Here is a 26,639-nt window from a genome sequence, read left to right as displayed (position 1 = left end):
ACATTTTTTTGTTGGCAGCGAACCACGACAGATTTTGTTTACCTTTTACACTAAGCTTTTGATGAATTGTTGTAAACCATGATGATAAATAAATCAAAATACAACGTGTAATTTTTATAACCTCAAATAGTGTATGAAAATAACTGCAAAATATAAATGAAGTAGATGTTTTGTCTCACTATGAGAAAACGGATGAACCACTTGAAATGAAATTTCAAACACTACGTACCTCGAACTGGAATTTTTGATCACTTTTATTAGAATGCGGAGGAAAGATGAGAGGGTTCAAATTTATACTAACAAAATATAGTAATATTTTCTCACAAGCTCTTCAACTTTGACCGATATAAATAACTAACTAAACTAACTTTATGGCCTGGGAACCTGGAGGTTCATACCGCGTTCACAAAATCTCTCCATTGACTTCTGTTCTTAGCCAACTGGATCAAGTTTCTACTTTGTATTCCTATTTGTACGAGATCCATCTTAATATTGCCCTCCCATCTGTGCCTAGGTCTTCCTAATGGTAGTTTTCCGATTGGACTTCTAGTTAAAACTTTGAAAACGTTCTACTTTCAATCTGACTACACGATCTGCCCACTTGAGCCTCCTAGACTTAATGACCCCAGCAATGTTCGGCAAACGGTTAAATTATGCAGTTCATTGTTATGAAGTGTTCCGCCATTTCCCATTCCCGTTCCTCTTTGGTCTGAATGTTCGTCTAACGATTCTGTTCTCAAATATTTTGTCCACCTTCTTCCCTCAGAGTAAGCGACCACATTTCACAACCATGCAGCACAACAGGCACCATTATCATTTTATATATTTTAACTTTTATACAGGGTGTTTCAAAACAACACCGACAACGTTTGGGAGATGAATCCTGACACCAAGATAAGACAAAAAGTATAGACCAACCTGGATGCACAAATGCTTCCTTTCGGAGTTTTAGGCTGCCGAAAACATGAAAAATGAACTTTAAACGTCCATAGCTCCAAAACTATGGGACCTGCTGAAGTCTGGTCAAGATTCCTCTTAAGAACTAGTATGAGCCCTATCAAAATATCCATGTTTCAGAATTCTGCGGTGCTTTCGCGACAATTTTTATAGAGGTAGTTGGTGAGTACTTCAAATTATGTACCTACAGCCAAACTCCCTCTATAAAAACTGTTGCGTGAGTACCTTAGGATTCTGAAACATGGATATTTGGATAGGGCTCATATTAGTTCCTAAGAGAAGTCTTGACCCGACTAAGGTAGGACACATAGTTTTTGAGCTATGGACCTTAAAATTTCGTTTTTTTTTTCTTGTTTTCGGCAGGCTATAACTCCGAAAGGAAGCATTTGTGCACCCAGCTTGGTAGGGATGCGCACGAGACAAGATTTGAGACTGTCTCGTCTCGAAAATGTGCTGTAAAAGTGATGTCTCGACTCGAAAAATGTATATATTTTTCTATTGGAAGAGCTGTTTCTCGACTGGAATTTTGTCAAGAAAATTCTGTCTCGACTCGACTCGAGCGCATCCCTACAGGTTGGTCTATACATCTTGGTGTCAGGAATCACCTCCCAAACGTTGTCGGTGTTGTTTTGAAACACCCCGTATAATAGGCATTCTCCTCGAAAACCTGAGGACGCGCCATGCCGTGGTGACAGGAACCCACATTTCACAGCCTTACTAAATATAATTTAATTTCGTGTTTGAGTCTTCGGAAATTTCCCGTTTAAAGGTGGTTAGAGGGCAATTTCTAAAGGTATTTTAATTTCTCATTTTGTGCTCTCAAAATGGCCAAAGTGACTAAGTAGTTGAACCATTTAAAATTAATTTTCGAACGTAGTGAGCCACCGTGGTTAACCTGGGTTTTCATCGTTCCATTTTGAAGGAGTAGTATTTTAATTCGCGAAGAATAACTGCTGCACCTTCCGAAATGCATTTTTCAGCATAGTATTTTGGTCGAGCTGATATTACAGTTCGCTTTGATTCAAATGGATGTCTTAAAAGAGGGAGAGGGGTGCAAATATACCTTTCACATATTTTCCCTTGTGAATAATATATATATATATATATATATATATATATATATATATATATATATATATATATATATATATATATATATATATATATATAAATATGTGTGTGTTGTTACTACAAATAGTCTTTTCGATTGCACACCTGAATAAATCTCGCTTAACACTCACAGCTGATAATGGTATCAATGGATCGATGGGAACAAACTCAAGAAGTAGTTATATTTTGCATTTTGATCACATCACATGTGTTCCCTTTGTCATACAACACACACCTAGCCTGTAGTTTATTTTATCCTATACACGTTGTAATATTCGTCAGTCCATTATGAATTGGCAGCTGTGATGTGAGAATGATGATCCTGGATGGTAGTTGCTAATGGTAACCGATACACGTGTTCTTTGACAAAACCGCAAAGAAACGTCACAGGGTATAAGGTCAAAGGAATGTAAAGGCTAACACAAACTCGACCAGCACGCCCAATCCATCCACTTGGTAGCAGCCTATTCAGTTCGTCTGACATCTGATAAGCAAACATTCAGACCAAGCAAATTTTTTTCTTTTATTGTATTTAGCATGTTAAAATAAGTGCTCACAAAAATTTTCGCAACTAGACAACCATTCGTTTGGTAAAAAAGTATTTTAAACTTCCGCCCAATGTGACATGTCACACTCCTTCCCTCCGCACATTGAAAACCGATCTTCATAAAAAATTTCAAAATTTGCCATAAAGGCTTATCAAGAAGAAATACACACACACACAAACACACAAACAAATGGGCGGATCCGGGTTAAAATAGGAATATGAGAGTTACACCTCGTAATTGCAATGTTTCCTTTCTTTCAACGTACGTTTGAGTAGAATACTTCTCAAAACAGTGAAGCAAGAGGAAAATTTTGAAAATTTCTCAACAAAAGTGCTATTTCGATATTTCACTTGCCTATAATTTGGCAACGCTACTTTGTAAACAAAACAATTTAACCATATACTATTACATTTTAAAGATGACTATGTGAATGTTTTGTTCCTTGTTCCAATAGTGTAATTTAAAATACAGTGTTCCCACTAGTAATGAAAAAGTAGGAACTTGAATATAGCAAAGTTAAAAACTTCACTCAAACACGTTCTAACCGGAATATAGATGTAATCTATATTTCATTTACATTTCCATAATGTATTTTCATTCGGTATAAGTTTAGTTCGTATTCTACCAAAATTCGAGGGGAGGAACTCAAATGAGTCCAGTAAGCTAATTTAACTTCTATATTTTTTCGAACAGCAATGTTTTATTTCTGACAGTGGCGGCTAATGTTACTGTTGCAGCGTTGCGCAACGACCAAAGTATTTCAAGAAAAAAATATTATTAACAATAGTAGTAAAGAACAGAAAAATACTTTCTAATACTCCCATATATACTTTAAATAACATATTTTTCTTAATTCTGTAACTGTCCGTTTCGTTAATCCGTTTTAAAAAGCGATAAATAATCCGTCACAGAGTCTCTAATTTATATTGTGTTGCAGCGAGCATGCAACGACCAGATTCCTTCAGCGCGGGAATTGGAGCAAATGTTAAGTCTCCTTTCCCCTATCTTAGAAGTTAAAGTGTCTGGTCGTTGCAGTGCTTCTGCAACACATAACGGTTTTCAGTGAATGAGAAGGTTTTTCGCGCTAAATAAGCTTTCTGAGTTTTATTTGACTAGCAATTAACAAATGGAATTTGCTTTTATGCATTCATATTTTTAAATTACGGTACTTATACTGAAACAAATCAATATAATGACAATTAAAAAAGTGATAGCAGAAAGAAAGAAAATATGTAGTAGAGTAGAAATCAAATGAAAGTAGATCCACATTTACAAGTGAATTCTTAGCTTGTATAGATAATGAAGGTTTCTTCTACAGTAATTTGTGAAACAAATATTAATAAGTAAAAATGCAAAATAGTATTTTAGTATATACATATTTCTTTTATAAAATAAGTATATTTTATACTCTTGATAAAACTGTATGGTGGGGAACGCCACATTGAATTTGGGAATAGTTAGCAATGCTCAGAGGCGTAGCTACGAGGGGGGTCCACCGGGTCCGGACCTCCCCAAAATTTCGAAACTCGACTAGCATTTGTAGACCTTCTTAACGAACTATACTTGTTTAACAGAGAAATGATTGATGTAAGCTAAATATTTTATTTTACGCCTCATCATGTACTCTTTCTTGTCTTATAGAAATAATCGTTCTATCATTTTTTCTAAAAATATAGGTGACAGTAATTAAGAATTACTTATCTTTTCGGGTACAGTATAAGACAGGTTCGTTATTACGTAGACGTATTGGACCCTCCTCAAATACTTTGGAACCCTCCCAGCTAACATGTCTGGTCGGTTTCAAGGTTGCTTTCCAGAACGTATGACATTGATAAACATTGTTTCCCCGCATGTGGAAGTATATTGTGTTCATCGTGCATTCCGTAACAACCAAGACGGATGATTTGGAATGTAGTTTTTTTTTCTTTTACGCACATATATGTGTGTGTGTGTGTATTGATGTATGAATAGGGTTGTCAACTCTGTAAAATAAAAGAAACACGGCACTTCCTCAAAATTCTCTATGATATAGGTCTCAACGTGAAGTATCTCTGTTCGGACATATCCATGGAAAGGAAATGTACTATCGTGAACAAAATTGCATATATTCTGTATGTTCTTAGAACATTCACTAATAAGCTTAATAGATACATTGTGCTATAAATGAGAAACTGAAATTGATCAATCGGCATTGATCAATTTATTGTATTTACCAGTAACTACCATTTCCTTAAAATTATCGAAACAGATGAACAAAAGTATAATAATCTTTACGTGACAATTTTGGATTTGGAAAATGAAATTCACTCTTTAAACATATAGTCTCTGCTTCAACTATAGGAAATTGCTTTAAAAAGTCCTTTTCCACTCTTAATAAATGTATAAAATTCCTTGAAAGTAAATTTCAAATTTTCCCTGATACAGTCCCTGTCATCTCTCTAAAATTTTCTAAAGAGGTGAACAAACTATATTAATCGTTGATAGATGGTGAAAGGTAATAGTTTTCAGCTTACAGAATGACAGCTACTTTTCAATATCTATACTTCAAACTAGATACAAATTTGAAAAAAAAAACGGTTATAAAGGGGTTGGTGAGAAGTTTGTGCTCGTCACCGGCTTTAATCAAAATAACAGGCTTTAATAATATTTTTTCCGGCCAGGCCAATGAAGAGCCGGCTAGTTGACAGCCCTATGTATGAATATGTGACATTCGCAATTCATATACCAGTATCTCTTTTGTAAAAGCTGTTTTGGTTATTAGTTATTAGATTTAATTTTATTGTGTGTGCTTTAATTCTGTACATAACCTACAAATTATGAATGAATTGCATACCATGACTTTTGTAAATAACTTACAAAAGAATTGCCCAGCTTTCAACTGAGGAAAAACTTACAATTAAGGCTTAGACAAAACAAGCAAAGTGCAATTCAGGAGTGTTAAAAAAAACGGTTTAAATTTAAAGGACATCTTATGGCAGTAATGTTGTATGCACTAGATACATTTCCACAATTTATTTTAAATTTTCCTAGATAAATTGCGAATAAAGCGTGTTCAATATACAATTTTTTATAACATTAATTTCTGCTACGAACTCTTCAGTCTTCACTGAAGAGGAATTCGGATCCTGTCAGGAAATGAGTTTGCTAGAATGAATTGTTCACAATAATCTAGAAAAAATATTTAGTGAATCTACAAAGCTTCTGAAATTAATATTAATTGTACCTATGGCGTCAGTAAAAGAAGAAAAGTTTTTTTTCACATCAAAAAAAATTGACACGTTCAAGAAATTGAATGTCCCAAAAAAGGTTATCACCATTGGTTATGCTTTCCATCGAAAAAAGACCTGAAAACAAGAATACTAGAGTTCAACCAGCATGTATTAGGCAGATTTGTTCCAATCAAAGAGAGAAGAATGAACTTCCTAATTAAATAAGGTGATTAATCGGATTAAATGTTCTGCATTTTTTTTAAATAAACAGAATTTTATTTAATTTAACATGTCACATAGCATTTGCATCTAAAGTTATGTTGATTAGTCAATGAGTCCACTTTGTATCTTCTGTCTCCGATCGTTCGTACTGCAACACCCGGAACCTCAATCCACCGGCCGCCACTGATTTCTGATGAGCAAATTGTCATTCAGGAAGGATAACCCAACAATAATTCTAGAGTGGGATGTTGAATGATGCCAAACCAACCAACAAAACAGACATCATTTAAAAATAATTTAGTTTTACCACTTGTTTGATATTCACATTTTCATTATCTAAAGCAATAACTATTGAGTAATCTACTAACTTAATACGTGATTAATATCTTTGATGTATTTGTTCCAGTACATGGGTTTCACACAAGTTTAATGTTGAAACAATGTCAAATACCGAGGGCTATATATTTTCGACAGATGGAAACTGACATTTGCAGTAGGTAATATTGACTTTCATTCTAAGAACTCAAATATATTGAATCACCCTGTACATACGTCGGCTTATATGGAACCTATTTCAAGTATGAGTATTAACGAGTCATGAAATACTGACAATATTGATCACCTGATTAGAATTTTGACCTCTTACTTATAACACGGCTGACATTACTACTACTATATTGAATTTTAGCAATTTTCGGAGAATCGGAAGCATATTGACGATTCATTTGGTAACTTTCTCCAAATTCTACAAAATCTGTAATTGTTCGAGGAAAGGTTGTCATAAGTAACAAATCTTGCAACTCAGGTTTAATTAAATTTCCTGTTATGTGACAAAACACATTATCTGACATTTCGATATCTAACAACTGCAAAACTGCAATCTTTTCACGCAGAAAATTTACAAAAGATTCATATTCTTGCATTATTCTTCTTCTCGTTCCCCTCAACCATAGGTTGGTGGGCAACATGGACATTTTAAAATTTTTCTCTCGCTTGGGGGAGCTGTCTTATACTTTGATAAGGTCTCTTCTTCGTAACTGCATCTAGATATTCTATCCTTGGTCTTCCTCTTCCTGGTTTTCCTTCTGCCTTTCCATCTATCAGCACAATGATCCAATCGGAGAGTCGAATAAGATGGCCAAGCATGCTGTTTCTTCTTTTTCCTATTATCTTCATGATCTGTCGTCCTTCATTTGCTTCCGTTAGTACGTCTTCATTTCTTTTCCTTTCGGTCCATGATACGCGCAGCATTCTGTGGCAACACCACATTTCAAATGCTTCCAGCTTGGATATTTCAGCTTTTCTCAATATTCACGTCTCTGATCCGTACAGCACCACGCTCCATACCAGTATCTTAATAAATTGTTTACGAACGTCCAGCGACACATTTCTTGATGTTAGTAGTCCCCTTTTCCTATTGAATGCTTGTTTAGCCTGTGCTATTCTGGAACTTACGTCTTTTTCACATCTTCCATCCGAAGATATTGAACTTCCTAAATAGGGAAACGTCTTAACGTCTTCGATTTTCTCTCCATCTAGCCATACGTTTGCCTCTCCCTGTTCTACTCTTGTGCACTTTATCACTTTCGTTTTCATCCTATCTTCATTTTCCACGTTTTTCCAGTTGGTCGTTAAAGTTTGAAAGTGCTTCTTGCATGTCATCATCGTTCTCCGCTATCAATGCTATGTCATCTGCAAACCTTATTGTGCTGAAAACCTGACCATTTACTTTTACGCCTTTCTCGTTTTTATCCAAGAATTCTTTCATAGTTTCTTCAATATAGACGTTGAACAGGGAAGGTGAAAGTCCATATCCTTGTCTCACTCCTTTACTTATTCTTGCTTCCTTCTGATCTCTTCCTATAACAGTTGTCTGGTTCCTATAAAGATCGTATATTATTCCTCTGTCTCTGTAATCTGTTCTCAGCTTCTTCAACGCTCTGAACATGATATTCCAATCTACGTTGTCAAAAGCTTTCTCTATATCTACAAATGCTGTCACAATTGGTTTGGTTATTCTGATGTGCTGTTCCATGATCGACCGTAGACTCAGTATTGCTTCCTTTGTTTCTCTTTCCCTCCTGAATCCAAATCGGTTCTCCGATAACCGTTCTTCGATCTTCCCCTCTATTCGTTGTGCGATAATTTTGCACAGTATTTTTGATGCATGGGAAAGCAAACTTAACGTTCTGCGTTCTTCGCATTTCCGTGTGCATTTTTGTTCGGGGTAGGTACCAATATGCTTTTCTCGAAGTCTCTTGATATTTTTCCCGAGATGTACAGTAAGGGACACTTCTGAATGGTACAGTCATATGGAGATTTACGGCAAAAGTGCTCCACCAGTTGAGTCCGAAGCATTTGCCGGGAAGTATTGCAACCGAACTAGCTTTAAAGGAAGGCGGGTGGCATAATCGCCAGGCACTAAAAATTCCCGTACACTTGGGCGAAATTCCCACTACCGTCTACATCATCTTTTCTCCAAAATAAGGTGAATTTCAGACGTGTGTTTCTTATGGCAAACATATTACTTGATATTTGTCCTATTCGTGAAGATAAAGTGCAATAAAAATTAAAGTCCAATCCTGTTGCTGTTGGAATGAACACTCTTTCAGTCATTTGATCTGAAATGACTTTGCAGAGTCTGAATAAATATTCTGTCGCTTTAGGAGGGTAGGAAGAGCCAAATCCCCCCTCTTTCAGTGTGAAAACACATACATTTAATCAAATGCTTAGTGAGAGTGAGCCCATTGGTATAGCGCTTTTATGATTTGAAGTTTTGCTCCCAAGCCATCTTATGTCATAGCTGATGACACTGAAGAACGAGAGATGCAAATATGATTAAAAAAAGAGATACAGTCACATGTGCAAATTTAGAATTTGAGACAAAATGATCGGATAGCATCCATATTTTGTCGCAAATTTTGATTATTTAAGTAGACATATAAAAACTCACCCGAACCTGAGAGCATCCACCACTAACAATTGTTGAATTCAAGTGGAGAACTCAGCTGAGAGCATCAGATGATTACGGAGGGGGAGAAATATATTAAGATATGAGAAAAAACAAAGAATGAAAAAAAATTAAAATTCCCTGGAGGGGATTCGAACCATGAATCTTACGATTACCAAGCAACGACTCTACTCACTCACCCATGGAGCCACACAGAGCAATAGGCGGTCATCCTTCAGACACAAAACGTTTGTTACAAAACATTTATTTGAAAGGGGAAAGCTAAGGAAATTCCTCGTCTAGTTTTTCTTTCAATGGCACTAAATTACTCTTGTCCCAGCCAGGGAAGAACCCCTCTAGAAACTTCCCTAACATTTTTCATACATTTTAGCAACACAAAACATTTATCCATGGCTGTTCTGCATAACTATACTTACACAAAACTATTACCTCCAATTATATTAATTCTAGTATTAATTAAACAGAAATACTGGATATGAAATAGTATTGTATAATATATTTAGTCTCGCAAATAGTCTTACAGAAAATATACAAATTCAATTCTAGTTGGAACAGGGGGGAGCACACACGGGGCTTAGGGAGCAGGTTGCGCCCATGAGATTTGTTTTGGGGGGCAAGGGACATAAATTTACATTCAAAATGGTAAAATCGCACGTTTAATTATACCATAATTTTACTTTTAAGAACGCCAAATGCGAAGGAGAACGAATGAATTCTCCTTGGCTTGAAAGAATAAAATTACACAGGGCCGCATAGGTTCTGTTGTTTTTATAATATGGGTGTTTTATATGTATTTGAACATGCTGAAACCGAAACTGGCACTAGTTTTCTCATATCACGTAAGAATTTCTTACAATTCACGATTTATATGTTGATTGCGGTATGCATGTTTAAGCGTAATTCAACTAATTGACGCTAGATGTCACAAGTACGTGGTGAAATTATCCAGGCGGTAATAAAAATGAATGTGTTTTAAATGTAAGGAAGTTTAATTTATTTAAATTAACTAAAATTTTGCCTGCATGAATATTTAAAATATTTCTATATCAAACCTTGTTATCTCATTTCAAATAAATTTCATATTTAGTTGCCGCAAATCTTAGATGTGCTTCAATAGTATGAAATGTTAATATCTTAGGCTAGTTCTCTTTTGTAGTTCGTTGAATACTGTTGCCATGGCATCTCGTGGTTGTAAGAATAGACCAGATTTATTTTGTTACATCTGTGGTGAATTTGTTCCACACAAACAGAAACAGAAAATTACAGATTTTGTATGAAGGGAATATTTTGGATACTTCCGTATGGAACTTGGAAATCAAGATAAATCGTGGACTCTATACAATCTGTGTAGATCTTGTGTGGAATCGTTACAAAAGTGGAGCACTGGAAACCGGTCATCTATGCCATTCGCAGTACCAATGCTGTGGGGAGAACCCAAAAACCACAGCGACGATTGCTACTTCTGTTCCTGTGAAATTGTAGGACACAATACTCGAAACAAGACAAAGATAGTGTATCCCAATATTCCTTCTGCAATGAGACCTGTGCTGCACGGCCTAGACTTGCCTGTTCTGACACCTCCATCAAGTCTTGAGTCCGTAATGATCCTAGTTCGTACAGTGATTCAGTGGAAAATAGTGAAATTCAAGATGAAGTTTACAACCTCCCTAGCGGATCTCGTGACCCTATACCACTCACTCAACGCCAGCTCCATCATCTAGTTAGAGACATAAATCTGTCTAAAGAATCTGCTGAAGTTCCAGACTTAATGAAAATAACTTGCTAGCCTGTGGAACATTTTCCTGGTACAGACATCGGGAAAAAGAATTTGTGCAGTATTTCTCAAAAGAAGGTTCTGTCGTGTTTATTTTGATGTGTCAGGTTTGTTGATCAAGTTAAGTTTCCTTTGCCTTTCTAGTGATTGGAGATTATTCATAGACTCGAATAAAACAAGTTTAAAATTTGTTCTGTTATATATTGGAAATAAGTTCCCCTCAGTTCCTATTGCTCATTCTGTGTCACTGAAAGAAACATACGAAAATGTGCAATTTATTCTTAATAAAATTAAATACGACGTACATAATTGTGTGGTATGTGGAGATCTGAAGATTTTGAGCATTGTATGGGCAACAAGGTGGGTATACGAAAATACCATGTTACATCTGCGAGTGGGATAATAGGGCACGAAATGACTACTGGGGAAGGAAACAGTGTCCATTACAGAAAACACTGAACGTGGGATCAAACAACATCATTCAACAAAATTAAGTCAGTCCTGAGAAAGTTATACTACCTCCCCTTCACATAAAATTAGGATTGATGAAACAATTTGTTAAGGCACTCGACAAGGAAGGCGAATATTTCAAGTTCATATGCAACAAATTTCCTTCACTTTCATGTGCCAAAGTGAAAAAAGGTGTCTTCGGTGGCCCAGACATGAGGAAGTTAATGAGGGATAAAAACTTTGAGGCAACAATGACTAATGCTGAAAGGGATGCTTGGATAGCATTTAAAAGCGTGGTGGTGAACTTCCTGGGGAACCAAAAAAGTGCTGAATACAGAGAAGTTGTTGAGAATACGTTAGTTAAATTTCAAGAACTGGATTGCAACATAAATCTCAAGTTGAGTTCTCATCTTGATTACTTTCCACCAAATCTCGGAGAATTAAGTGAGCAACAAGGAGAACGGTTCCACCAAGACATAAGAGATATGGAGAAAAGGTATCAGGCACTTTGGAGTGTTAGCATGATGGTGACTACTGTCGCACACTGCACACAGAAACTTCAGAAGAAAATCACAAGAAAATTAGGAAAGCTTATAAGAGAAAGCGTGCTAAAAAGATGTGAAAAATAAGTATGTTATATGACTATGTTGATTTCCATTTTACAACGTATATATTTATGTATATATTTCCATATTATGTGTATATATGTAGTAATCTCTATGTGTAGAGAATTTTATATTCTTTTCTTTGTCTGTCTGCATTCACATTTAACAAAACATGTTCAGTTATTTACCATAATAAGCTCTTTAGTCTGATAGGAGATAAGAAATAAGGTATAATAAAGCAGTATTGAGTACGGAAGGAGGCCCAAATTTTGACATTGATTTGTAAGAAAACCTTACGTGACAGGGAAAAACGAATTCATTATTCGTAATCAGCTAGGAACAAAGAATTAAGTTCACCTATTAATCAAAAAACAACATGAACTTCTTTTCAATTTGCAGCCCTGTGTTATGGCTGAAGATGGAAGGGAACAGAAACTGATGATGTTTAGGAACAATGGATGCTACCAAGCAATGGCGTAGCCAAGGGGTCTGGAATGTCCGACGTTTGTAAATGTCGTTAACATAAGGCCAAAGATTGCGGTTTTATTCAAAAATTTTCCGGAGTGGACCCCCGGATTCCCTCCAAATAAACGTTCAGCCAGCGACCCCCAGAAATCAAATCCTGGTTACGCCCCAGCGACCAAGTGATGTACTCTATGTGTGTGGCATGCAAATCAATGTGAAATTCATTAGAGGAGGGGAGAAATCTCGCTAAAAATTTAGGAACTCTTTATTGTGGGGAGGAAGAAAATGATAAATGTGGGAGAAATTTCACTGAAGCACTTGGAGGGATAGTAACCTCTGGCCCAGGAGTGGGGGAGCTAGCCAAGAGTCTAAGTTCTCCCCCTCTAGAAAATCAGTAAAGAAAACATTGGTTACTACTGTATTAAGTTTTATTTGGAAGAACCGTCTGCTAAAAACTACTGCCAAATAATCAGACATAAAGCATAGCTAATATTTAAAAATGTCCGAGACATATGATATTTGTGAAACATGAAAGAGAGAGAGAGAGAGAGAATTAGAGCTGCACATAATAGTGCCCCTCGGTTATAAATTTAAACAAATAAATGCTTTGTGTTAGGTTTCTTAGATGAGTGGTTAGCGTACTGGATTTCTGTGTAGAGTATCACAAGCTCGAGTCCAAGCAAAGCACATTGTTTTCTCTTTTTCTTAGCTACATTTACATCGAGTGAATAAACGTACTCCTACTGTAATATCTTTCTTTAGAGAGGGCTTGGCCCCGACATGGTTATTCCGCCAAACTAACAAAATACGTATTTTTTATTTGTTGCGTATTTTCCTTACACTGTTTCATTGCAGTTTTCTTTGTCCTATGAGCACTTTTGACGTAAATAGATTCCTACAGTCGATTTTTTGTGCTCAACTGTTTGGACGGATCTATGCCCCACCCAATCGTCTTTCCAGAAAAAACGAAGCAGATATTCCCTCATTTTACGTCTAAAATGTCTGTGCACAATTTTATTTACTACGGTTCACTTCTTGCCTTGTGGACGTCAAATTTAAGACCTTTCGGTGGTAGCTTTTGCCCCCCAAAACAGTTCTCCGCAGAATATAAAAAACCACCTTCGTTTAGTTTTTGCGTATTTTCCCTACACATAGTCTTGTAATTCCTCATGTCCTTTAGGTACACTTCTTTCCAGAACTTCTGTCGCATGACTAGAAATTACATAAATGAGAATAACTCTGTTCGTTATGATCAAAATTGTCACATGTTTTCTTGGCAATATACAGAAGCAGGAAACACATATTTCAAAAAAAAAAATAATTAAAAATTAAGAAATTAGCAAGTTATAATTAAAAGAAGAAATCTACGAAACTTTGATTGCCAAATTCTAAGTTCCATTTTCGTACACGTGGTAAATTTTAAAAAGAGGGCATTTTATGCTCTATTAAAAATATAACGTAAATATTTCATAATGTTAGTTACTATACATATAGCACAGCTCTAACAATCGTAGGTATTAAAGATTTTACAGGTAAAGAAAGGATTAAAAAGAAATAAGACACAAAATATACGAAACGATCAAGTATTTTCTCTCATTGGTTTCCTTATAAGTGAGTGAGTGGTACTACCAAGTACCAAGGGAGTATTTTTTAGGTTGCTTTCGTAGAGTATTTGGTTAACGTGTGTTCGTTGGGTGTTCAACTTTTTCGACGATCGTCAGATCAAATCCCATACTCTACAGTAACATTTTTCTTTCTTTCTTTCTTTTTTTAAGAAAAGCTAGATTCTGTCAATTCGATAAACAATAATGTTTTGTTCTAATAATGTTTCTTAGTATTGTTCTCTTCATTCATGTTTTTTAAAAATATTTTTAAATAATTGAAAATTGTCTTAAAAGAATGTTACAATGATCAACAATTTTATAAAAAGCGTGGGTCTTCTAGAGTTCATCCGTTTTTTATTCTTGCATTCCATCATTATCATTTATCTCATTATCACCGTCTCCCTTAGGCTCAGAGTATAATCGTGGGACTCGAAACCTAAAGAAAACATGTATAATTAGAAAACTATAATATTTTTCATATTATGTAAACATTAACTCTAAAGTTGTCTATCTCGTCATCACAGGACAATGGCACAACCGTCTGAAATGATCATAGTTATCACTTGGCTCCAGTAGGTATATTAGACTTGCAAATTATGCTATGCTTAAATATCGAAAGTCTCCGTCCGTCTCTCGACACCTGTCAAAACAAAAATATTAAGATATCGAGAAGCGATATTTTTATAACTGATTCAGCGTTTTAATAATTGGTTCCGTCAACCTCCATTCACACCAAACCTGCTAGAAAGAAAGACTTTTTAGTTATATTGTTGATCGTCACAGAACAAAAACGGTAATAGAAGCGACAAACGGGTTTTTGATTTAATATTTCAAGTAAAGGGGTCACCTCATCATTATAACTCTACTAAAACCGAAAGTGCCAAAAATTTACTTCCTGTTTAGATATTGCTAACCATAGAGCAAAAATGCTAAGAGACATCGAGAATCGGTCATTCGGAATCAATGAAATGTCTCAACAAAACAATTTTTATTTCAATTTTTATACCTATATGCCAACCGGAAGTTTCGGAAATTTACGTCACAAGACTGATCACAATATCAAAATACATATTAGAACCCATTTAAAATAGGCAGAATAAACTCTGCACATGAGCAAGTTTATACTAGTCACATCACCTTCGAAAATTTTGATTTTGAGAAGAAAAAGATCAAATTCAACAATATTTTAATTTCCCATTATCTATTTATAAAATAGCCAAATTCACAAAATAGTTAAACCGTTTAAAATTAATTTGTGACTTAAGCCGGCTTTGGTTTTTCTCATTTAACTTTGATTTATAAGCGTATCCTAAGGGGAGGAAGAGTGCTCAAATATATAGGTATGAGCAAAATTATTGATGCGTCCCTTCAAGTAAACGTTGTTTAAAAATATCTACATTTTCTTTATATGTTCGAAAGTTTGGAAGGTTTCCACAGCAGGAGAGGTTAATGACACACAGATTTGTAATATTTATATTCAATATTATTTCAAAATAAAGAAAATAGAAGCAAAAAACTTTAATTTGGTCGATATTACGAAAATTCTCAACTTTATTGAAAAGGGTATTTTTCTAGACTGAGGAAGAATTCTGTAATTCAGCGTAGGACAGAGATGTCTACGTCACTGGCAGCGCGAACAATGTGAATTCATATCTACAAATAAAACATTTAATCGAATACTTCTAACATTTTCTATATCTTCAGACTCCATATAAATAAAGCAAATAATGGAAATCATCTATCAAAAGGGACGAATTGGAACACTATAGTAATGAAAATCATGTCTTCTAGTAGAACAGGGAGATCGCGTGTAAGAAATTTATAGCAAAGTTGCTTAACGTGAAATTGTAGAGTCAATCAGTAAATGTGATTGTAAGCTGTTCGAACCTCGTACTGGGAATTTTTTTCAGTATTATAACATCTTCTTGTTTTTGATATGTGAGAAACAAACTTCAATGTTTGACTCATCACGATATCAAAATATGAAAAAATGTCATCTTGCATCTTTATAACTACTATTCATAGTCTTGACTGGAAGACCAATCGGAAAACGACCATTAAGAAGACCTAGGCGCAGATAGGAGGACAATATTAAGATGGATCTCGCAGAGATTGGAATACAAAGTAGAAACTGGATGCAGTAAGCTGAGGATAGAAGTCAGTGGAGAGCTTTTGTGAACGCGACATTGAACCTCCGGGTTCCATAGGCCATAGAGAGTTAGTTATTCATTTTTTGTTTGTAAATGTTTCGTAAGTGTTTCCTGTGTGCTCATTGTGCATAAAGAAAGCCTTCCAGTAAATTCTATTTCTTAAAAGCACTAATGTAGGGAATTCTATAATCAATTTCCACATTACATATCGTCTCGAAAATTATTTGAAAGTCTCGTCTCGGCAGCACTAAAAATTAAATACATTATAGAATTTTCCGTCTATCTACTTGTTTCATATACTTCCATAGTAAATGTTTAATTTTTCTCTCTAAGCATTTATTGAGTTAAAAGCTCTATAACGCATTTAATTAAGTAGTGATATTTCGAGACGAAACAGTCATATAATTTTCGAGACGAGACAAAATTTTCACGAAACGAGACGAGTAGAGATTTTAGCTGCCTCGTGGAAACACTAGTGATTCCACGAGACAAAATATTTCTCTGTATCGTCTCGACAAATATATATAAATACAAATAAAGAGACTTCGAGACTAGACAGTTATATAATTTTCTAGACGAAACGGTATTTGCACGAGACCAGACGAAACAGCCTACAATCTCGTCTTGCGGTCACACTATTAAATTACGTAACTTGCAAGGCAACGTTTGAATATCAGTAACCGTCTAAAACGTTTAATTAAATGAACAAGTAGTGAATTCCTGACATATATTCGCATTTCGATTACTTTCAATTTAGTTATTCACTAACAACTTTAGAAATGTTGCGACTAAGGTCGAGACGAGAGTACTTTAATTCCATGAGCGCCAGCAGAGAGTTATGAAATTTAGCATATAGTTTATATGAAGAAATTAACAAATGTATTTCTAATCTACAAAATAAACTTTGACAGCGTAAAGAAAAGTTTTTTTTAGAAAATATAACAGTAATTGTCCACATTCTGCTTGAGTCGAATGTATTACAGACGTTCACATCAAGCAATGGAAAGTGTTCCAGGTTTCCAAAGACTCGTTTGGTTCAAGACTGACATCAAGAAACAACCATGTGTTGCGTTTTTCCTACAAATTCTTTGACCTCCGATATTTCAGCTAGTTTTGCTTTTGTCAGTGAACATTTCGTAAGGCGTAGAAAACTGCTGCATTAAATAAAGAAAACAAAAATGTGTACTTTAACGGGACTCGAACCTACGTCCGTGCGATTACAAACATTATGCCTTAAACCCTTACGTTATTATGTCCACCTAATAGCAGTTCACATAAATCATGAAGTATTGGACAGTTCATTTACCTTGTAGTAGAAAATCATTGATAGTATGAGTAATTTATTCTCGTTGCTGTTAATACTTTGATTGAATGGGAAATGTATTCATACACAATGAAATTTCCTAACGAGTAAATAATTATTTCGTGTTTTAATTGTTATTTTTCTTTTCTTTATTTATTTCCGTTCTTTCTCCAAATACATTTACTTTTGTTCTTTGAATTTACCGTATAACTTAAGAACATGGAATGTTCATCATCACAGGAGCAAAGCGTCTGATGAAATGTATTCTACTTAAAAGGTATTGATTTTGAAATGATTATGCATCAACCCGTCATGATATACAGTATATTCTTACGTTATCTCTGTCAATTTCTGCGAAGAGGAAAGTGAAAAGTCTTTCTCCCTACGAACCCCAAAGTAAAATTTCACACGTCATGGCTAGCCTCATGCAGCTTCACTGTTGCAAGGAGATACTAATACATGAAAATAGAAGTAATTTATTCATGTCTATATCTCCCATACGACTAACGTTTGGGAAATAAAACAAATACGGTGAAATTGCTCCAAGCAATACGAACACGACTGAAACAGAATTATCACTCGATTGACCTTAAGAGTAGATATACATCGCTCAAGGGCACATATAAACGTGAGTTCAACAAAGGTTTTTATGGTGTTCTATTCAGTATAACTATTGGCCATTCTATGCAGGGACTGATTTTTCATGTATACATTATACTTTGTTTTTGCTTTATGAAGTTGCACGCCAGAACCGTTTTGATATAGGGTTAGTTGGTGCAGTATACATTCCGGATCTGCTTCATTGCGCAATAGTATCATCTATGATTGTACTGCTAGACTGTTATTATGCACAGAAATAGGAGGGAGTAGGCAGTGTGCTGCATATAAAAGTGAAACTAAATAAGGATAAACTGAATAAAATACCAAACATTGTGTCCCATTGTGGAATACCATTATAAACTGAGATGGGAGCACTTAAGACAACATTTAGCTTCAACGTTGTAATTCGTTTCAAATATATCCTTTTGATAAGAGAAATGAAAATATCACCAATTCCGTATTTAGTTAAAACTTGGAAGAGATAATTATGATTGATTCTGTCAAAGGCCCCAGAATAATTCGTGGACAAAATTGCTACAGATTCCTGAAAAGAAATAAAATCTCTGTGATTTGATAAGCATTGAAATCTTTGAGTTTTACGTCCCACGATATGCCGGCTAGGCTAAAGGAGACGGTGATGATGAGAAATGAATGAAATGATGGAATAAAAAGTGGGAGGAGACTGGAAAACTCCGAGGAAACTCACGCAAACGGTGTTTGTCCACTTGGCGCGAGCTGGGATCGAACCAGGGGCCCCACGCAACAGAGATGAACGTTGTATCACTGAACCTACGCCAGCCAGAGATTTGACAAGGTCTTATAAATAGGATTATTATGTCCGAGATCATATTGGTAAGTACTTAGCAGCTTTTCAAAATATCACTCTGATCGTGAGACAACTAGTTAATAGTTTTAAGTCCGTGCACAAGAGACTTATAGGCCGAAAGCTGGTAACAGTAGCTGCTAATGAATATTCGAGGACTAGAACGGTAATGCCCGTTCTGTCCTGAATCAAGTTATCTGCGGTATTCAGTAAAAATGACGGCCAGGAAGTGAGCTAAGATATCCATAAATGTAACACAAAATTCTAATGGTAAAGAATCAATGCCTGTGGATTTTCTAAGCTTGCATAATCATATGGACAGTTTGACATCATCTATTGTGAACGGACCTGAGAGACACACTCGAGCATAATCCGATAAAACAGATGGAATATACTCTAGAATATAAAAAAATCAGTACAATAAGTAGTAGGTGGAGCATATAATTATTTATGAGTAAAAAAACATGTCATGACTTTTACACCCTAGGCATCTTTACCCTAAATATTATAGGTTAATTTTGACCGAATGCTGTTACCCATTTCATACACACTACATATCTGTACTACTTGAAGACATGATTTTCATTATTATCGTGTTCCAGTTCATCCCTTTTGGTAGATAATTTGCACTGTTTGCTTTATTTATGTGAAGTCTGAAGATATAAGAAATGTTACAAATACTTGATTAAATGTTATATTTCTATGATGATGAGGTAGACAACTTTACAGTTTATGTTTATATAATAAGAAAAATATTATAGTTATCTAATTATATATTTTATTTTTTCTTTAGGTTTAATGTCACACGATTATACTCTAAGTGTAAGGGAGACGGTGATAATGAGATGCATAATAATGAGATGGAAAGCAAAAATGGAAAAAAACTGATGAACCCTAGAAGACCCACGCTTTTATAAAATTCTTGATCATTGTAACATTCTTTAAACACACAATTTTGAATTATTTGGAAATATTTTTTAAACTTGAATGAAGAGAATAATACTAAAAAACATTATTAGAACAAAACATTATTGTTTAACAAATTGACAGAATAAAGCATTTCTAAAACAAAGAAGTTACTGTAAGGCATGGGACTTGAACTAACGATCATGTAAAGAGTTGAACACCCAACAAACACGCGTTAACCAACTACTCTACGAAAGCAACGCAATATACAATAACTCGGTACTTGGTAGTAACACTCACTCACTTATAAGGAAACCACTGACACAAAATGCCTTCTCTCTCCGCATATTTTGTCTTATTTCTATTTAAGCCTTTGTTTGTGTAAAATTTTTAATACCTATGATTGTTAGAACTGTGCTATATGTATAATAACTTACATTACAAAAGATTTAATTTACATTTCTAATAGAGCAAATTCCCTCTCTTTGCAAATTTAGCTGCGCGTTTGCCACGTGTACGAAAATGGAACTTATAATTTGACGATCAAAATTTTGGAGATTACCTTTAATTATAACTTGCTTATTTCTTAATTTTAATTATTTTTTTGGAAATATGTGTTTCCATCTTCTCCATATTCCCAAGAAAACATGTAACAATTTTGCCATAAGAAAGAGATATTCTCATTTATGTAATTTCTAAAGTCATGCGACAGAAAGTCTGGACACAAGTGTATTTCTGACGTAGTGTTATGAGAACTTTTAATATTTCGTGATCAAAAGTCTGGAGAGCTCTGTGCCTCACTCAACCGTTTTTTAAGGAATGCACGAAATACGTATTCCCTCATTTTACGCCGACAATATCTCTGCACACTCTGACTTCGTTCCACTTCGTCTTGCCTTTCGGCCATCAACTTTAAATTCTGAAAACCGTGGCCATTGAAGTAGTGCCGTTCAATAGTAATAGACCGTGTTTTCTAGTTGAAAATTACAAGACTGAAATTTAAATATACAAACGACTGTCATGAGGAGAGTGCACACTTGTTTCAGAGCAACAACTGTATATGTCCATGCTCTCATACACTTTCGGGTCCTGTAATACAGTACCTCAACATTCAATGCAAATGATACCAGCTTCGCTAATAGCAGTAAATTTTCTCTTTCGGTGCTGTTGTCAATGGATAATCGTCACCGGGTAACATGATTAGAAATCACCCAGCAACGCGTAAAAAACACCAGGATTATTGGAACAATTTTGTTTGAAGTGACGAAAAAGTATTCTGTACGGACGAAAGCGGTTCGCTTTTCGTCTGGCGACCAGGGAACACAAGATTATTCCCTGGACATGTTTTGCAATAACATAGACAAGGAAGAATATCCGTGTCTGTTTGGGTTTGGATGAATGCATATGGAGTCGGAGAATTGATCGTGACAACTCCAAAGATGAATGCCGAGGAATACATCAATCAAAGAAATACATTTACTTCATAGTTTTAGGGCAATATATCCTCGAGAAGAAGTACCCACATTTCGTTTTGTTCATGACAACTCCAGTGTGCATACTGCGCATCACACTAACAATTGGTTATTACAACATCCAGAAATCGAATTTTAGCAGTGGCCACCAAAATCATCTGACCTCAACCCCATTGAAAACCTTTGGGCCATAATGGTTAGAAATTGGGATCCAGGTAAAAGATAAACAGGGGCGGCATTGGTACAGCATGTGTTTGATGTTTGGGATTCCCTGCGACGTCGCCCCGAAATTTGCAGCAGGCTAGTTGACAGCATGCGTCAGCGACTGCAAGACGTTTTGGACAACGATGGGTGATAGATACATTACTAAGTAGGGTACGTATTAAACATCTTTGCTAGTATTTTCATCTGTAGAAAGTAAACATTCAATCTCCCGACGTCTGTACACAAACTGAAAACAAAGGAAACTCAACTGAAAACAAGTACGTATTTCGTAGAAATTAGAATATTTCTATCAATATGCATAGTATGGGTTATTTATACAAATGTACAGAAAATATAATGTAGTTTCAATTTTTAATAAAGCTTTTATTTTAATTTCACGTTGCATTTGTTGTTAAATAGTGCAAGTTACAGTGATCAGATAATAAATGTGATTGACGGAAATAAGTATATTGATATGGAAATATATAATAATAAAAATAACAACTACAACAAATGTTTTCCCTGACACATATTTCCACTGCTCCAATGAACTATTTAATAATGTCTTGAGTGGACAATTATTCAATTATTATATTGTATGATACTACGGAAAGGTGCCCCAAGACAGAAAAATTGTTAATGGTATTATTATTATTATTATTATTATTATTATTATTATTATTATTATTATTATTATTATTATTATTATTATTATTATTATTATTATACACCCGAAACCACTCGGCTACTGCCACCGGCATCCACTAAACCAATCAGTAGTTTTGTAGTGAACCAGAATTAGATTGAACCCAAAGCATTTCACGTCAGCTTACAATTTTCTTTGTGAAATCCATGGAAATATACAAAATGCACAGAGCACTGCAATTACGTCGTTGTGAATGCGATGTGAATTGCTGAACCATGCATAGTTTTTGAGATCTAGCATGAAACATATCAAAACATTTAATTTTTTCCGGGCTACGACCTTCGTCACGCGCGTGCTTTCTTCGCGTTTTTACCATGTCCTCACCTTTTTCTCCATGGACCACGGTCTCCATGGACCACGTGAGGACCTTTTTCTCCAGTCATGATTTTTTTTTTTTGCAATAGTTTATTCATATACAAAATTTCTTTGAGGCCTATGCAGCAATTTTTAGTACTTTGCCCTCCTGAGATATTACGCCCCAAACATGGAATCAAAATCAGTAACTTCAACTTTAGGATCCCCATAAATCTAGGGTGCCAGTAGTATCATAGCTGTGGATACTTCTACAGACTCTTTATATGGAATAGTATTCAGCACAAAACTTATAAACCCCCACTTTATGCCATTCCAAATTACATCCCCTTAAAAGATATAATTTTCTGTACTTTTTCAAGTGATTTCATGTATTGGCTCGCAACCCTGTATATTTATTTAGAAGCAAAACTATATATTATCTTCAGTCTCTCCTCTAAACATTCTTTTTGTTTGGATTTCGTCTGATAAGTACTTCCTGAGCAACTGTAGTTTTCGTAAATGCTTGCAAATGCAAACAATGGCACTCCACCGACAACCAAGATGGTCTCCATTCAGGAACACTTGTACATACAACGTGAATGATGTTATTGACCTTCTCATATAGAAGGTTTATCACACTCCAATTTATATAATTTTCGGAGATGGTCAAGCAACCATTGGACCACTTCAGATGGATTGACCCATTTGTCAAAAAGTACCAAAATTGGGCTCTGATCTCTTTGAACCGAACGTCTCATATGTTTCATCCTAGTCATTTGGTTGAAGAAACAGCTTGTTAGAAATACACTTTGTGAAACATCCTCTTCCACGACCGATTTTGTTAATTGCTGTTTCAAGATTTATGTAATAAATACCATTTGTATAACTTGTTAAACAGAGTAAGAAGTTGAAGTTCCTTATGGAGGAAGAATATTAATTAGTGCGTACAAGGGAATATCCGTATAACAAAGGCATCATCAATTAGATCTTCTGTGCATGGAACTTCTAATCCCAGTTTTCAATTTACTCCTAACTGCAGTTTTCTAGTTCCCAATTTAAAGAACTTCAAGTCAAAAAGGAAATTAAGTAGGCCCCCTACTTCTGATAGAGGCAAATTTCGCACTACTCACTAGGAAATAACCTAGTACCTACGTTTGAGAAAATATTAACAAATCATTTTTATGTCACGGTTCACCTAGGTCACTTGGGCCACAACTTTTATCCCGGCCACCATGGTCTTTGTCACGCTTCTCAAACAGTTTGATCTGAAGATACGTATCGAACCAGACTGACCCGATAACATTAAAGAAGCCAAAAGAGCGGGAAGAAAATGGGGTAACGGTCTTCAAGAAACTGAACTCGGGGGGCGTACGGAAGTTCAAAACGTGGTGTGGGTATAGCGTCAAACAGCTCGTGACATCGAAATGAACCATCAGTGTCCGGAAAGTACCTGGACAAGACAATTGTGATGCACACCACCCATATACCATGCAACTATACAGCGTACACTAGAACGAATGAAGTTCCACAGCAGATGACCCACTCATCACTCACTCCTCACGACTAGTCACCACTGACTTCGTCGTGCTTGTGCACAGGAACACGCTAATTAGACCTTAGATGATTGGAAAATGGTATGTTGGTCCAAAGTCACGGTTTGTGCTAGTCCTCTCGGTGTGTACATGTGACGCCAACAATACGAAGCTATATACCCTTCATGCATAGTGTGTACTGTACAGGCAGGTGGGGACGGCTGTATGGTTTGGAAATGCTTCCTTTGAAATGAACTGGGACCGTTGGTGTGCATGGACCACAGCGAGACACCTGTTGTGTACCTGCATGTGTTCAGAGGATCACGTAAATCCTACAATGCAACACTTCTACCCACACGAATACGAAATTTTCCAGGACGACAATGCATGGTGCCACTAAGCCAGAACTGTCCTTGCTTGTTTAAGGAACATTCCACGGATCTGTAGCATATAAATTTTCCCCCTAACTCACCGGATCTTAATCCTATAGAACATTTGTGGGATGTTGTGGAGCAAGCTCTTCGCACCATTATTCCTGCACTAACATCTGCGGGCTCATTGAAGGATGCCATTAGGAATATACTGTTAGATCCCCGTCGAAACATATCAGCAATTAACAGAATCCATGCCACGCCGTGTCCAGGCCGTCCTCTGAGCAAAATATAGAGCAACAAAGTATTTGATAGGTGGTCGCAATCCAGTGAGCACTCAGTGTATTATCGCCCTCAAAACACTTATTGCTCTCGCTTTTGCTATCTCTCGTCCAAGTTCTCAAAATATATTATTGCCCTCTTCCTTACAGACCCTCGCCCTTCCCCTCAAAATATTTCCTCGCCATCGTTCTCACTTGCTCTCGCAGGATTTTCTCGTTCTCGTCTTTACGCATCCTCAGCTTCAGTATATTCTCCCCTCGCCCTCGGTCGCAATCGCCCTCAAAATGCATTCTCTCCCTCGGCCTTACTGGCCATCACCCCCAAAATATTTCCTCGCTCTCACTCGCCCTCATTTACAAAAATTAGGGAGAGTAAGAGTGAAGGGGGCCTTCACAAGAGCAACATGAGTGATTGTACCCATCTCTGGTGTGTACCTTCTAAATGCTTGATCTCAAATTTGATTTAAATTGGTGTTCTTGTTTCCGATACGAATTCGAGAAATAATTCATATCTCGCTTCAAGTGAGCTCCATCTCTCATAGCATCGATGGGGAAAACCTGTGGAATTCTAATCAATCTTCTACCCATCATGAATGCCTTAGTATTACATACAGATGTGAAATTTTCTATTTAAATTGTTAAAGGTCAAGGAAACATGTCGACAGAAAACTCCTTTTGTTAAGAGAGCAATGAATAAGATCTTTTTTTTTTTAAATATGTGCGCGAAGAAAGTTAAAGGTGACTTCAAATATTTATCCAGAATAGGGTAAACACACAATTCCCTTAAGTTAGCGGGATAAAAATCAGCCAATAATCTTCTCATTAAAAATCAGCGGACTTGTATCCCTGCGGCTTTTAAAATTCTAGTTTTAAGAGGAAAACAGCATTTTCTATTATTTTCCCTCTACAGGCGATGTTGCCTTTGTGTGTGATAGCATCACAGAAATAGCCGAACACTTCGAAATTAATTTTGGAACGTACTCAGTATCTATCTCGAGCTATATTTCAATCACCAATTTGATCAAAGGGTGTGTATAGTCTAAAGGAGTACGGGGTTCAAAATTAATGCGAGAAATAGAGCATCTCATGAGTCCCTCAAGTTAGGAAGATGAAAATATATGTATGAATTCCTTGCTAAAGTTAAGTGCACGTGTAAACTAGTATTTTCCAAAATTCCGATCTAAAGGGGGAAAGGGTGCAATTTATTTTTCTTTTCGACATATTAGAATAGACATTGACTGTGATCCCTAAAGAAAACAACAATACAAAACTTCAAAGTTCTAAGTTTAATACTCGTAGTTTCAGAGATCTGCTGAGTCAGTCAGTGGATTTATTCCTATCTATGCTATTATATAAAAGAGTAGAAATGAAATGAAATGAAATCTTTAAGTTTTACGTCCCACGGTTATGCCGGTTAGGCTAAAGGAGACGGTGATGATGAGTGATGAATGAAAATGGTGGAATGAAGAAAGTGGGAGGAAACGGGAGAACCCCAAGAAAACCCACGCACACGGTGTTTGTCCACCACAAAGTTCACTTGGCGGGGTCTGGGATCGAACCCGGGACCCCAAGCACCAGAGGTGAACGCTCTACCACTAAGCCACCGTATTTCACTCCTCGAACATAATCACCGTTTTCTTTAGCCTAGCTGGCATAATCGTAGGACGTAAAACTCAAAAATTTCATTTAATTTCAAATTTTCCTTTTGTTTAATGAGAAATGATCTAAATTCTGTTTCAGGCAACCTGATAGGAAACTCACCTACCTCCCACCACTTACCACTCCAGAAGGGGAAATCAGGTCGTTGACATTCACAAGGAAGGAAACTTTTCTAATAAACAGAATCGTGTAAACTCTAAATTGGTACGTCAATTCGCTCACACCTGATGTTGAGAAAGCACTGCTGTTCCTTTTAGCTATCAACCCCGAGTAACAAACAACTACAGTTTTTAATTTTTGTCTTGAAAAATATTGTATATTATTTATCTACTACAGTTTGCCATATTGTAAAACATTTTATTGTTTTAACAAATATCGAAAACATTAAAATCAATAAGAGCTCAATCCGCACTTTTTTTATGA

The sequence above is a fragment of the Thermobia domestica genome, chromosome 6, assembly GCF_964235325.1.
Source record: "Thermobia domestica chromosome 6, izTheDome1.hap1.1, whole genome shotgun sequence".
Classification (NCBI taxonomy): Eukaryota; Metazoa; Arthropoda; class Insecta; order Zygentoma; family Lepismatidae; genus Thermobia; species Thermobia domestica.
The sequence above is the reverse complement of the archived record's forward strand: the minus strand, read 5'-3'. Positions refer to the sequence as shown.